Source organism: Rattus norvegicus, chromosome 14 (assembly GCF_036323735.1).
Source record: "Rattus norvegicus strain BN/NHsdMcwi chromosome 14, GRCr8, whole genome shotgun sequence".
In the NCBI taxonomy this organism is placed as follows: domain Eukaryota; kingdom Metazoa; phylum Chordata; class Mammalia; order Rodentia; family Muridae; genus Rattus; species Rattus norvegicus.
Genome location: NC_086032.1, coordinates 37556615 through 37569965, shown reverse-complemented (window position 1 = coordinate 37569965; position 13351 = coordinate 37556615). Strand labels below are relative to the sequence as shown.

The following is a 13351-nucleotide window of genomic DNA, read 5'->3' as shown; positions in this document are numbered from 1 at the left end:
TGTAAGATAGAAATAACCAATTTAAAACAACCAAAATCCCCATTCCAAGACAAAAAAAAGAAAATTTCTGGGAGTCAACTGCTGTAGAAAGAAGAATAATCAGGCTTCTCCAGGGACAAGCTCCTAACAGGCAACACAATGTGAAGTGTTCATTTCTAAACACATACATTTATAAGCAAGACTAAACTGACTCAAGAGGCTTTCTCCTTCTGCCTGTCTGACTCTCGGTGTATGTGTAACAATTATTTAAAAAGTCATAGATTTGAGAGGAAGTGGGGGAACGTACGAGGGTTCTAAAGGGTTTAAAGGGAGGGATAGACATTATAGAAGCATAATATCCACGTGTGATATATTTTAAAAAGATAAATTAAAGGATGCTTTATACATTTTTTGTGTCCCACCTTCCCCCCCCCAAATATTTCCTTTCTCCTAAAACTCTTTATGCTGGTGACAAGCAACTCACATTTATGGGGAAAAAGAGGACAATAAGTTAGGCAGGAAGTTGCAGCACCAGCACTCAAAAGGCTATAATCAACTGAAAGTCCAATAGGAGCTTAATTGCATACCTCAGGGACATTTGAAAGAAAAAGAAAATAAATGGCTTGAAGATGTTGCTCAGTAATACAGTAGTCACCGAGCTTGGATAAGGCTACAGGTCTAATCAACATCAACAAAGCAGCTAAGAAGATATGCAGGATAGTTTCATGTCAACTTGACACAAGCTAAAGTCTTTACAGAAGGAAGCCTCAATTAAGAAATTGCCTCCATCTGCCTCTAACTGGGAGGGAGGGGTAGTGGGGGGAGAATCAGCAATTCAGGATCAGGTGTGGGAAAGGGCAGGACAGATGGCTAAATGGCCGTGAAAATGAGTGGAAATCTGCAACTGATGGGGGTAAGGAAGTGGGAGGCATCTCCAGGATGAGACAGAGCCCCTCATGAGATAAGGGAGTGACCCAAGAATCAGTGGGGTGACCACAACTGAGGTGCACAACGTTGGAGATATGGAACATGAAGAGGCCTGTAGCTAGGCAGGAACCTTAGTGGGGTGATAGAGACACCAACCCACCCACACATTTTCAACCCCAAGTTTACCCTGTCTACAAGAAATGCAGGCATGGGGTATAGAGCAGAGGCTGAGGTAATGATCAACCAATAATGGCTCCATTACCTAGGCAAGAACCAATCCCTAACACAATTTATTAATGATATCCTGTTATGCTTACAGAAGGAACATGTTTCCTCTGAAAGACTCCATCCAGCAGCTGACACAGACAGATGAAGACACCCACAGCCAAACAGTGGATGGACTTTGGGAATTCTTATGAAAGAAGAGGAGGAAGGATTGCAGACCTGGAAGAGGATAGGAACTCCACAGGAAGACCAACAGAGTCAACTAACCTTGACTCTTGGGTCTCTCAAAGTCTGAACCACCAACCCAAGAACATACAGAGCTGGAAATAGACCACCCAGCTCATATGTAGTAGATGTGCAGCTTGGTCTTCATGTGGGTCCTAAACAACTAGAAGGAGATCTATCCCAAAAGTGTTTGCCCAAATGTGGGATATGTTCTACTAGCTGGGCTGCCTTATACGGCCTCAGTGGGAGAGGAAGCTCCTAATGTCATAAAGATTTGAAATGCCAGGGTGGAGGGATACCCAGGGGGCCCTCACCTGCTCAGAGAAGAAGGGGAGAGGGTATCAGGAAGGATTGTGACAGGGGTGACCAAGAGGGGGACAGTGAGTGGAATGGAATGTGAAGTGAATAAGTAAAAACATAAAATTGAATTCAAAAAATAAGAAGAAAATGCCTCTGGAAAGATCAAGAGCATGATCCACAGAATCAACTTTCCAGGGCTCATCAGTGATCACAGAGTCTGAAACAATGATAATCAGGGAAGCTCTAGAGTCTGAGCTAGGTCCACTACATACACATTATGGTTGTGGACTCAGAGGATCTCTGACTCTTTTGATTGCTCTTGGGATTCTTTTCCTTTTACTGGGTTGCGTTGGTCAAAACTTGCCTAGACTTATTGTAACTCGTTATGCCATGGTAGGTTGATCTCTCCGAGGGGCCTTCTCTTTTCTGAAGGGAAATGGAAGAAAACTGGATACAGGGGAGAGGGATAACGGGGAGTAAGGGGTGGGGTAACTGCAGTGAGGATACAATATATGAGAGGAGAATAAATTAAATTTTCAAGAAGAAGAAAAAGGAATTGCCTTCCTGAGATCTGACTATGGACCACCCTATAGGGCACTTTTAAAATTAGTGATTGATGAGGGAGGGCCCAGTCAATTGAGGTTGGTACTATTCCTGGGCTGATAGCTCTGGGAACTATAAGAATTTAGGCTGAGCAACGAAGAGGAAGCCAGTAATCAGCACTCCTACATGGCCTCTGTGACAGCTCCTGCCTCCAGGTTCCTTGCTTGTTTAAGTTCCTGCTCGGACTTCCTTCAGTGATGAACTTGGACGGAAATGTAAGTCAAATAAACTCAGTCCTTCCCAAGTTGTTTTAGTCAAGGTGTTTCATCACAAGACAAAAATATATACTCAAATTTTGATTATTTGAAAAGTTGGAGGCTAGGTTTGTTACTTTTCACATTTTCTTGAGATAAGGCAGCATTTCCCCCTCATGTACAATAAAATCATGAGTATTAAGTAGTAATTATCCCTCTCACTAATAAGTGAATGCACAAGACATGGTGGTCACTGTGGAAACATTGGGAAAATAAACTGACCTCAGCAGCTGTTCAGTTATTATGAAAACTGCATTCAGAAAACCAATAAAATGGCTCAGTGCATAGAGGTGATGTCCTGTGCTCATGAACCCTGGGATTCTTGGTTGAAGAGGAGAATGAACTCCTACAAGTTGTCTCCAACCTCCCTCCACATGCATGCTATTTGTGCAATTGCACACATGCACACACACACACACACACACACACACAAATCAATCAATCAATCAACTAGTGAATTAATTAAATGTCTTTAGGAAGAGTGAAAAACATTTTTTAAAAATCCATTTAACAAAAACCTAGGAATGCACCATGTTTTGAAGCAACACACTGGTGGATATTTTCTTTCAGTATTTTTGTCCAAATGGACAAATGGGTACATATAAATGCATAATTATGTGTACACATATGCCTAAAATATAAAAATCAAAAATGAAGAGACATCCGCCATGAAACACTGTTTATGACATTAATTTCCTCTTGTTTTGATTTATGCTATAGTTTGGATATTATTTTAGTGTATCCCAAATGTTAGGTTCTGGAATCCACAGTGTGGTTGAAGTGTCGGAATCTCTTAGAGAAATAGTTTGACAATGACTGGATCATAACGGTGCTGCTCACAAAATACATTAAGGTAATGCATCGGAGAGTTTGACTGAGACCAAGCCAGCAAAAGAAAGAGAAAACCTGCAAACTAAGTAAGAGAAAGGAGGAGAGGGAGCACAAGACCCAGAAGAGACAGAGTTCAAGGCATGTCCTTGAATAGCCCTGGCTTTCTGTCTCAATATTGATTTTTTTCAGGAAGCACTCTTAACCATTCTGATGTCATAAGCCATTAGTCCCTCAACAGCTTAGCAAATGGAACCACCTCATCTTAGACATTGAGAGTCCAAAATAAATGCTCTATATTTATAAAGTAAATGGATGCTCCTTTTGTTAAAGAAAAAAACCAGAACTTTTTAGCATTTTATTTTGAACTATTTTCTTAGCTGTGATCCTGGGCACTATAATCTATAATATAATTAACATTAATGCCAACTAAATACCAAGAGTTTAAATATTTTATTTGACTATAATTCCATCACAGATTATACCATTAATTTGTTTGTTTTATACAAATATATAACTCTCACATTGTGTATTTCACTTCAAAATCTAAATAAAAGAAGATGGCAAAGAAATAATATATATTAACTAATTTTTACATTTAGCCATAGAGTAATGCTCACTGTTAGGTTTTTAATTCTGCTGTAGATTTGAGTGACCATCGAGCATTTTTTTTTTTGTGGAGCTGGGGCCTAACCCAGGGCCTTGCACTTCCTAGGCAAGCGCTCTACCACTGAGCTAAATCCCCAACCCCTCGAGCATGTTTTCATTCAGGTGGATGATACTCTACTCAAGTTTTGCTAATGACAACACTTACTCAAATTTATATAGATATCTGAGATTAAGTAGATGCTGAAGATAATATCTGGCATATCATACATGTACTTATTTCATATATTTTCATTATTTATTGTCACTCTTCTAATAAGAATAATATTTGATTTTTAGTTAAATTGAAAAATTTAGTTTTGAAAGTTTAGAATTATTGGGAGACAGTCTTTCTTTTAACACCCTGACTGGTAATTATGATGAGTACCTCTTTCATATCAAATATCAGTTTTGCTTTTTGTTTTTTAGTGTATTAATACCATTTATGTGTTTCTATTCATGTCTTAGTACATGAATGTTTGGGACCATTGAAGCTTGTTAGCTTGGTAGACACCTATCTTATGAATGAAGAAATTTCCTTAAATGCCTAAAAACAAATAATCTAATCAGAAATAATTTCCCCAAGGCATCTTTATGTATAGTTTAATACAACATAATAACTGATTTTTAAACTTTAAAAGACAATTGTTCTGCTTGTGTGCACTCTTAAAGTCAAGCAGAAGTGAGAAGATCATTTTTTCACTTTTTTTCAGATGTCTCCTAAACACACATGTAACCCTGGCAGTATGTGACCTTATAGACTCTGAGAAATATGCCAGTGTTTGCCACAAATATAATGTACAACTCTTTCACAAGACTTCCTTTATAATATTTGTGTTTAGTTCCTGGTTTGTTCCAAATATTTTTGTTGTTGTTTTTGCCTTGAGGAAGTCTAAACCCTAAAGCCTCTTCCTGGAAATATTTTCAGTGGTTAGCCTCACCCTTTCGTATAAGGGAAGTTTTGAGTTCAGGAAACAAATAAAAAAAGACTTCTTTGGAGTGGTCTTCCAGGGACTCACTAGGAAGTGATGCTTATTCTCTTTTCTGTATGAATAGGGGTGTGTGTGTGTGTGTGCGTGTGTGTGTGTGTGTGTGTGTGTGTGTGTGTGTGTGTGTCTGTGTGTTTGCATTTGTGTTTGTGTGTGTGTATGTGTGTATGTGTGTGTGTGCATATGTATGTTTATGTATGTGTTGTATGCATTTCTTCACTACATGTCCAAATATCTTTGCCTGTACTATGAAGTCTGGAAGATATCTTAGGTGTCTTCCTTAAACTCTACTCACCTTATTTTATTGAGGCTGGGTGTCACATTGAATCTAGAACTCACCATTTGTCAAAGATGGATAACCGGGAAACCCATATAAATCTTCCTGTCTCCACCTCCCACCATTGGGTTTTCAGAAACCTTCTTTGTTTGTGGGGATGTGAATTTAAGTTATCGAGCAACAAAGATTTTATTCACACAGCCATCTCTCTGTCCCACTCATTTTCTTTTAATGATATGTTTTAATTTCTGTAGTTGAGGAAGGTAGGCTGTTAAATTTATGGTTTACCATACCATATCATATTATCTCAAAGCCTATTATTCTCAACAATATTCACTATTTCTTTCTTAAATAGGTGTACCCTGGGTAGCTACAGCTAGGTAATTTCCAAAGTTCTGCAAATGTTAATTTTCATGAATTTTGATAGTTCTTTTAAGTGGTTTTTATGAATAGATATAATTTCAGAACTCCACTCCATTGTTTGCAGTTGTCACCTCTCCCAACATTTTAAAGGGGATTATCCTGTGACTGTTCACTTACACTTTTAGATAGAACAAAGCCATGTGGATCTCTGTTTCAGGAGGGTGGGCCCTCAAATGGCCCCACTTGCAGACTTATTAACCTTGTGTTTACTGTTTGTCACTAGCATGACCCTGAAAAAGTTATATAAAAGATTATTCCTTATTCTCAAGTAGAAAACAAGTAAAAATTTTAAGTCTTCTGGTGTAATATGGTGAATTATACTCTTAGCTCAAAGTCTGGCTCCCCATGCATAAATGCTATTTTTAATTCTTATTTTTCATAATATAACAACATTCTCAGAGCAATATGGATTACCAACATGACAAAAGGATATGGAGTAAATAATTCAGGAATATAATTGTGTAAACAATTCTCTGAAAGAAAAGACTCACAAATTGATATTTAAAAAGCAGAGATATTGAAAAAATGTATCTATTTACAGTATGAACAGCAGAACCCTGTGGCAACAAGGAAATAGAGCTATAAACTGATATGATTGTGTCCATGAGACATTATGGTTAAGGAAGTGACGCTAATTATGTGTAATGAAAGCATATTCAGTTGTGCTTACATGTTGACATCAATGAGCTCCGTAAAATAAATCAGTCTGGACACACTACAGAACATACTATCATTTTAGAAAAGAATGTAATATCCCAATTTAAAGTAGAAAGGAATGTTCCTGGTTTTAATATTATGGTCATTTTCACATTCTCACATATATTTAAATACTATTGTAAAAGTGAATGGACCATATCATTTTTATAATAAAATGTAAGCTGGAAGTGATTGTTAATTTGAATTTTCACATATTTAATTTTATTCTTTTATTAAGAATTTTAAATAGAATATAAATTCATTTCCCTCCTTCTCTTCTCCCTTTCCATATTCCCTCCCTCTAAATTCTCTCATGTCCTACACTTCACTACATCATAAATTGAAGCTTCATAAATTGATCATATACATAAAAGCCACACTTCACTAGATTACAAGCATACATATGCTTCTAAACATATATGCTTCTAGCTCCAGTAGTGTGTGGGTTGTTTATATATGAGTTAATATTACATGACTGAATTGGATGAGCAAGCAGTGGCTCATGCATGCAACAGACTAACTTTCCCTCTCTAAAGATTTCTAGGTTTTTATATATGTGTGAAACTACTTACGGTTCCTATCTTTTACATCAGCATCCTATCAATATTCTTACTGTCCATGTCATGTTTACACAGCTATATTGTTGAAGAGTCACTGGTAAAACTTCCTTGTCATTTCTTCAAGACATGATTTCACAGTACATTCCCTGGTTCTCTGACTCTTACAATCCATCTACCCCACCCCTTCAGAGAGGTTCTCTGAGCCTTAGTGGTGGGAGTTATGCTGAGACTGAATTTCCCATAATCAGTTGAACTCTGCTGTCTGATCTAATGTGGTTTTTCTAAATAGTTTTAATTTGCTACAAAGAGAAGCTTCTTTGATATGGGATAAAAGAAACACTTATCTGTGGGTATAAGCATACATTCTAGAATGAAGCTAACACTTTGCTGTTCTAGAAGCAAGGTAGTCAAAGATTCTCCTCTAAGGTCTGTGACCTCTTCAGCCCGGGATCATTGACTGAGTTCAATATCACTCATGATTTCCATCCTGCTGAGCAAGCCTTAAGTCTAAATGACTGCAGTCAGTTACCATCAAAATACGATTGTTCCTGTTTTACCCTTAGGTATAGCTGGTCATTGTTATAGCTCCTTGTTTTAGCACCATAGGACTGTTGATAGCGTCCCTTCCTTGGCAGCTTACATAGTACTTTTTGCTACTATGGAAACTACAGCCCAGGAAGGAGGTTCTCAGGTTAAATCCAGGTCAAATCTTCTGAGTTCCATGATTGAAGTATGTGATTTCCCCAGCAATAGGGACTTACTTTCAACCTACAATAGGGAACTGAGGAAAGCTGCATTAGTTTATATTGTTCTGGAAGCCATGTAGGCTAATCTGACATAATTCCAGGGGTAGCTTCTCATGCCTAATCCTGGAGTTGTTGGTAGCATCACACACACACACACACACACACACACACACACACACACACACACACACACACGATGATAGATGTATAGTAGGTAAATAGAAAATAAATTTATATATATATACATACATATATGGAAGATAGATAGATGATATAGAGATAGATGGATGGTAGATAATAGATATAGATGGATGAAACATAGATTCACAGGTAGGTCTGTAGATAGTTATTTCCCAATTAGATCCTCATTTTTCCCCATTTTTATGCTTTCTTAAAAAAAGAAACTCCTCTTTGCAGCAAATGGAGACTATTACAGAAAACCACAATACGTCGTAACACAGAGATCAGTGTATCTTGGGAAACCCAGGCTCTGTGCATACACCAATAAGAATTCACACACCTAAGCCTTAGGTAACACCACATAAGAGAGAGCACAGGGAATGTAAGACCCTGAGATGCAGGGAATCAGCAGTGAGACTGTCCTGGGTTTGACAGTGAAGTTCTACATATATCTCAACAGCATGGCTTCCCAAACAAGACCTAGATAACGACAATGTCATTATTTGGGAATTTTAAGTTGAAAGGAGGAATGTCATGTGTACTTACCATCAACAAAGAACTGTAGGCAACTAAAGACTGCTAAGAGAAGAAAAACTGGACTTTCCCAAGGATAACCCTAGTTGGTTATCTAAAGAGAGGTCAACCCTAAAATCATATGCCCATAAGTCACACCATATAAATTCAGAAACGTGCAATCATTTAGTTATATTCACACACACACACACACACACACACACACACACACGCAAGTACAATAATTAAATAAAAGGGACTATTAAACTGTGAGGAAGTTTTGTGGGTTGTCTGACAGTGTTTGGAAGAAGAGGACATGAGAGTGAAGGCAGGAGGAAAGGCAGGTGAAAAATGATGTAATCATATTTTCATTAATCTTTTACAAATTAAGTATCATTTAAGTACCAATGACCAAGGCTCATAAGTTTAATTTTCTTTCAGAACTTGTACTCATAGCTAAAGCTCTTGTCAGGTCCATTCACTGAAGTGAATACCCTGTGACAGTTGATTCAATATGAATCTTCTGTGCACACATTAGCTTTTAACCATATTCAACCATTTCCCCTATGCACCTATCATTTGCTTTCAGAAGGTTTTTGAATTTGACAACGACAGTGTTCATCTCATCTGCAAAGTGCCTTCCCCCTGCCCTCCCCTCAACTCTCCCATTTACCCTTTCACGAGAAGGATAAGATTTTCATATGCTAGCTTTTCTGTCTAATCGTTCAACCCAGATGGTTCTCATTACAATGTAAACAGAAAGAACTGAACATTAAGAAGCGATGCACTAATCTGGAAAGCTCAAAAACTTTGCAGTGTCTTCCAACAATGTCAACCTGCCAGCTCATCATGCCCTCAGTAAATGAGTGTTCCCATAACATCTCTTCAGTGTTCCTCCTTCTCACCTTGGTGTGACCTGTGCAATGCATATCTAGTTCTCTCTCTGGAAGAACTAGATGTTTCTCAGTAAAGCATGAAGGCAAGTACCTTAAAGTGCTTCATCGTTGAAAATATCTGCATATATGTGAGTAGGTGAGTTAAGCTGGTGGCAAAGACCACATCTAATCTCTATCTCTCGTATATCCTGGTTTCGTTTCTATGTAATAGTATACATAGTCATAGGAACATGTTAAATTTAATTGGTATTCCAACTCCTGTATTTGAATAAATGGCCTCGAAACAGGGCAATCCTAAGTGCTGGGATGAAATATATGTTGAATGAAGTCAAATCAGAGAGAGTGGTTTCAACACCATTCAAGGACTAGTCACCACTGCCAGATGTCTGAGTCGTAACCTGTGACTTTGGGAGATTTTCTTCACTGCTTCTTTTGTTATAATCTGTTTATTTTTAAATTAGTTAAAATCAGGGTTTTTAAATTGTGCTTTCTAATATGTTGTTATTGAGACCAAATGAATTAACAGAGTGTGAGCTAAGTCTTCTATTTTCAAAAGATATATCTACATATAAAAAAGAGTAAGAGCCTCTAGGTGGATTCAATAAATTAAATAACAAAGAGCTGCGGGGTGTGTGTATTGTGTGTGTGTGTGTGTGTGTGTGTGTGTGTGTGTGTGTGTGTGTGTGTGTGTGAGAGAGAGAGAGAGAGACAGAGACAGAGACAGAGACAGAGACAGAGAGACAGAGATACAGACATAGACACAGAGATACCAAGAGAAAGGAAGACAGAGACAGGAAGGGAAAGAGAAGGTAGACAAAGAGACAGAGACAGAAAGAGGCATTAGAAAAAATGTAAAATTGTTTGATACCACCTGCTGGCTACTGCTAGAAATCGCAGAAACAAGAATCTGATAAAAATATTTTGTTTCTGTCTTTAATCATTACAGTGAACAAAACAATACTCAACTCTTACCCAAATACAGCAATGTTTTTGATATTTTTCTACTACCACTGAGAAAGTTACAATTGTAACATAGCATAATAACGTTTAGAACTCATTACCATCACGTGGAGAAAGGTTACAATTATAACTCACAGCTCCTCTACACCTGTCCAAGGAAACATTGAGTCTTCTCTGTCTTACAGGCAATTTACACATTTATCATTATTGTAAAGTTCGATTATATTATATTTTCCTAATTTATACTTTGTGAGAACACAGATACAATTATGCCCTAGAAGGTTCTATTTACAGCTTATACAATCATAATATGACTGCAGGGTGACGTATTATTTTTCTGCCTTACATGAGTAGATCACAGATTTATTAGATCCAAAACTCATTTCCAGAGTCGAATACTTTACTTCTTATAGGTCTTTTTTCAGTGACAGTGCCTACAACCTAAATGACACCCATTTCAGATTTTCAGATTCAAGGGCAGAGGCATAAAGGTTTTGTTGGTGTGAGTAAATGCACATGCTTTTTTTCTGAAATTGTACTTTTTCCTCTTGTGCACATTTCCCTCGTTTATAATTTGATAACTCATATTCCTTCATGTAATGAATTGTTATTGATAATTACCGAATTCTACTTTTCACAGGTACTTGTGAGCACACAAGTTAATAAAGAGCAAAGGCTCTTGGTCTCTGTAGTAGCCATGGTATGCATGCTTCCCTTGGATTCTTTTCCTTGAGATCTTGTGTGACCTGTCATCCCTGTCATCACCTTTCCTGCATAGTTTGCACTCGTTTGCACAAGCCTATTCCCCAGTAAACTGCATGCCATCTGCCTCTTTCCAAAAATGAAAAAGAAAGGGGGCACCTAGTGGAATGTAGAAATGTACTACAAAGTTATAGAATACATGAATATTTATTTAAATGGCTCCCTAATGATCTAGAATGGAAAAACATGTATTTATTAGCATAATACCAAGAAACCTATCACTTCTTTCCTGAAATAATCCCCACATTTTGGACATGGTAGAATACAGCAAATACAGAGGCGAATGCCAGCAGCAAACCACTGAACTGAGAATAGGTCCCCTGTTGAAGGAATCAGAGAAAGAACTGGAAGAGCTTGAAGGGGCTCGAGACCCCAAAAGTACAACAATGCCAAGCAACCAGAGCTTCCAGGGACTAAGCCACTACCTAAAGACTATACATGGACTGACCCTGGACTCTGACCCCATATGTAGCAATGAATATCCTAGTAAGAGCACCAGTGGAAGGGGAAGCCCTGGGTCCTGCTAAGACTGAACCCCCAGTGAACTAGTCTATGGGGGGAGGGCGGCAATGGGGGGAGGGTTGGGAGGGGAACACCCATAAGGAAGGGGAGGGGGGAAGGGGGATGTTTGCCTGGAAACCGGGAAAGGGAATAACATTCGAAATGTATATAAGAAATACTCAAGTTAATAAAAAAAAAAAAGAAAAAACCAGAGCTCTCCAAGAGATATTAAAATGTAAGAACACAAATGTGTCCTACATATAATTGGGGAAGCTGCTTGACAACCCATAATAGGTCACTCTGTGTAGAGAAGTAGGTTGGGAAAATCTAACATAGCAAAACAGGCAGTAAGGAGAAATGTGATATCAAGAAGACCACAACTGAATTAGTAGATAACATGTACAAGACTGAAGGATACAAAATCCAGGCCTTCAGGGGAATTGCACAAAGGATACAAGCAAGAAAATAGAAACTGAGGATTTCAAGCAAGGCCATAACATCAGAGCCTGATTTAAAGATTACTTCAGATACTTTACCTAGAGCTGAGGTGATAGTTTTCACATCTGTTTTCATTTTCCTTCTTCAACCACACCCAAGCTTTTATAAATGTGTTTAGTTTATTGTATAGATTATTTTTAACTTGAGTATTTCTTATATACATTTCGAGTGTTATTCCCTTTCCTGGTTTCCGGGCAAACATCCCCTTAATCCCTCCTCTCCCCTTCTTTATGGGTGTTCCCCTCCCCATCCTCTCCCCATTGCCACCCTCCCCCCAACAATCTAGTTCACTGGGGGTTCAGTCTTAGCAGGACCCAGGACTTTCCCTTCCACTGGTGCTCTTACTAGGATATTCATTGCTACCTATGAGGTTGGAGCCCAGGGTCAGTCCATGTATAGTCTTTGGGTAGTGGCTTAGTCCCTGGAAGCTCTGGTTGCTTGGCATTGTTGTACATATGGCGTCTCGAGCCCCTTCAAGCTCTTCCAGTTCTTTCTCTGATTCCTTCAACGGGGGTCCTATTCTCAGTTCAGTGGTTTGCTGCTGGCATTCGCCTCTGTATTTGCTGTATTCTTGCTGTGTCTCTCAGGAGAGATCTACATCTGGCTCCTGTCGGCCTGCATTTCTTTGCTTCATCCATCTTGTCTAATTGGGTGGCTGTATATGTATGGGCCACATATGAGGCAGGCTCTGAATGGGTGTTCCTTCTGTGTCTGTTTTAATCTTTGCCTCTCTATTCCCTGCCAAGGGTATTCTTGTTCCCCTTTTAAAGAAGGAGTGAAGCATTCACATTTTGATCATCCGTCTTGAGTTTCATGTGTTCTAGGCATCTAGGGTAATTCAAGCATTTGGGCTAATAGCCACTTATCAATGAGTGCATACCATGTGTGTTTTTCTGTGATTGGGTTACCTCACTCAGGATGATATTTTCCAGTTCCAACCATTCGCATAGATATTTTTTAAAAGGTACATGTTCTATGTAGTTTTGACTGGTCCAGAACTTACGTTATAGACAAAACTGGTTCAAATTTGCTGTGAGTCAACGAGATCACCAACTGGTGGGGCCTGGGCTCTCACATGTATATCACCACACTCGGCTTTCTGCATGTTCTTCAAGCATTTATACTTATTTCTGTTCTTGGGCTTTCTTTTATTTCTGTGGTTCAGTCTATAATTAGTATTCCTACGTTTTCAGCCATTATTATCTCAAACATTTATTTTATACTCCTACTTCCTTCTTTCCTTATTTTCCAACTATGAATATTTAAGACATGATGAAGTCGTAGCAGCTCTTCCACTAGTGTTTAGTTGTCTGTTTGAATTACACTTTAACTTCACAGTGATGCATACCTGGAAACTCATCAGT

The 13351-nt window shown here is 38.4% G+C and overlaps 1 protein-coding gene across 2 annotated transcripts in view; it reads right to left on the bottom strand.

Moving 5' to 3' along the window:
• Positions 1–13351, bottom strand: part of Gabra2 (gamma-aminobutyric acid type A receptor subunit alpha 2) — a 136241-nt gene that overhangs the window by 17493 nt on the left and 105397 nt on the right. The window lies entirely within an intron of this gene.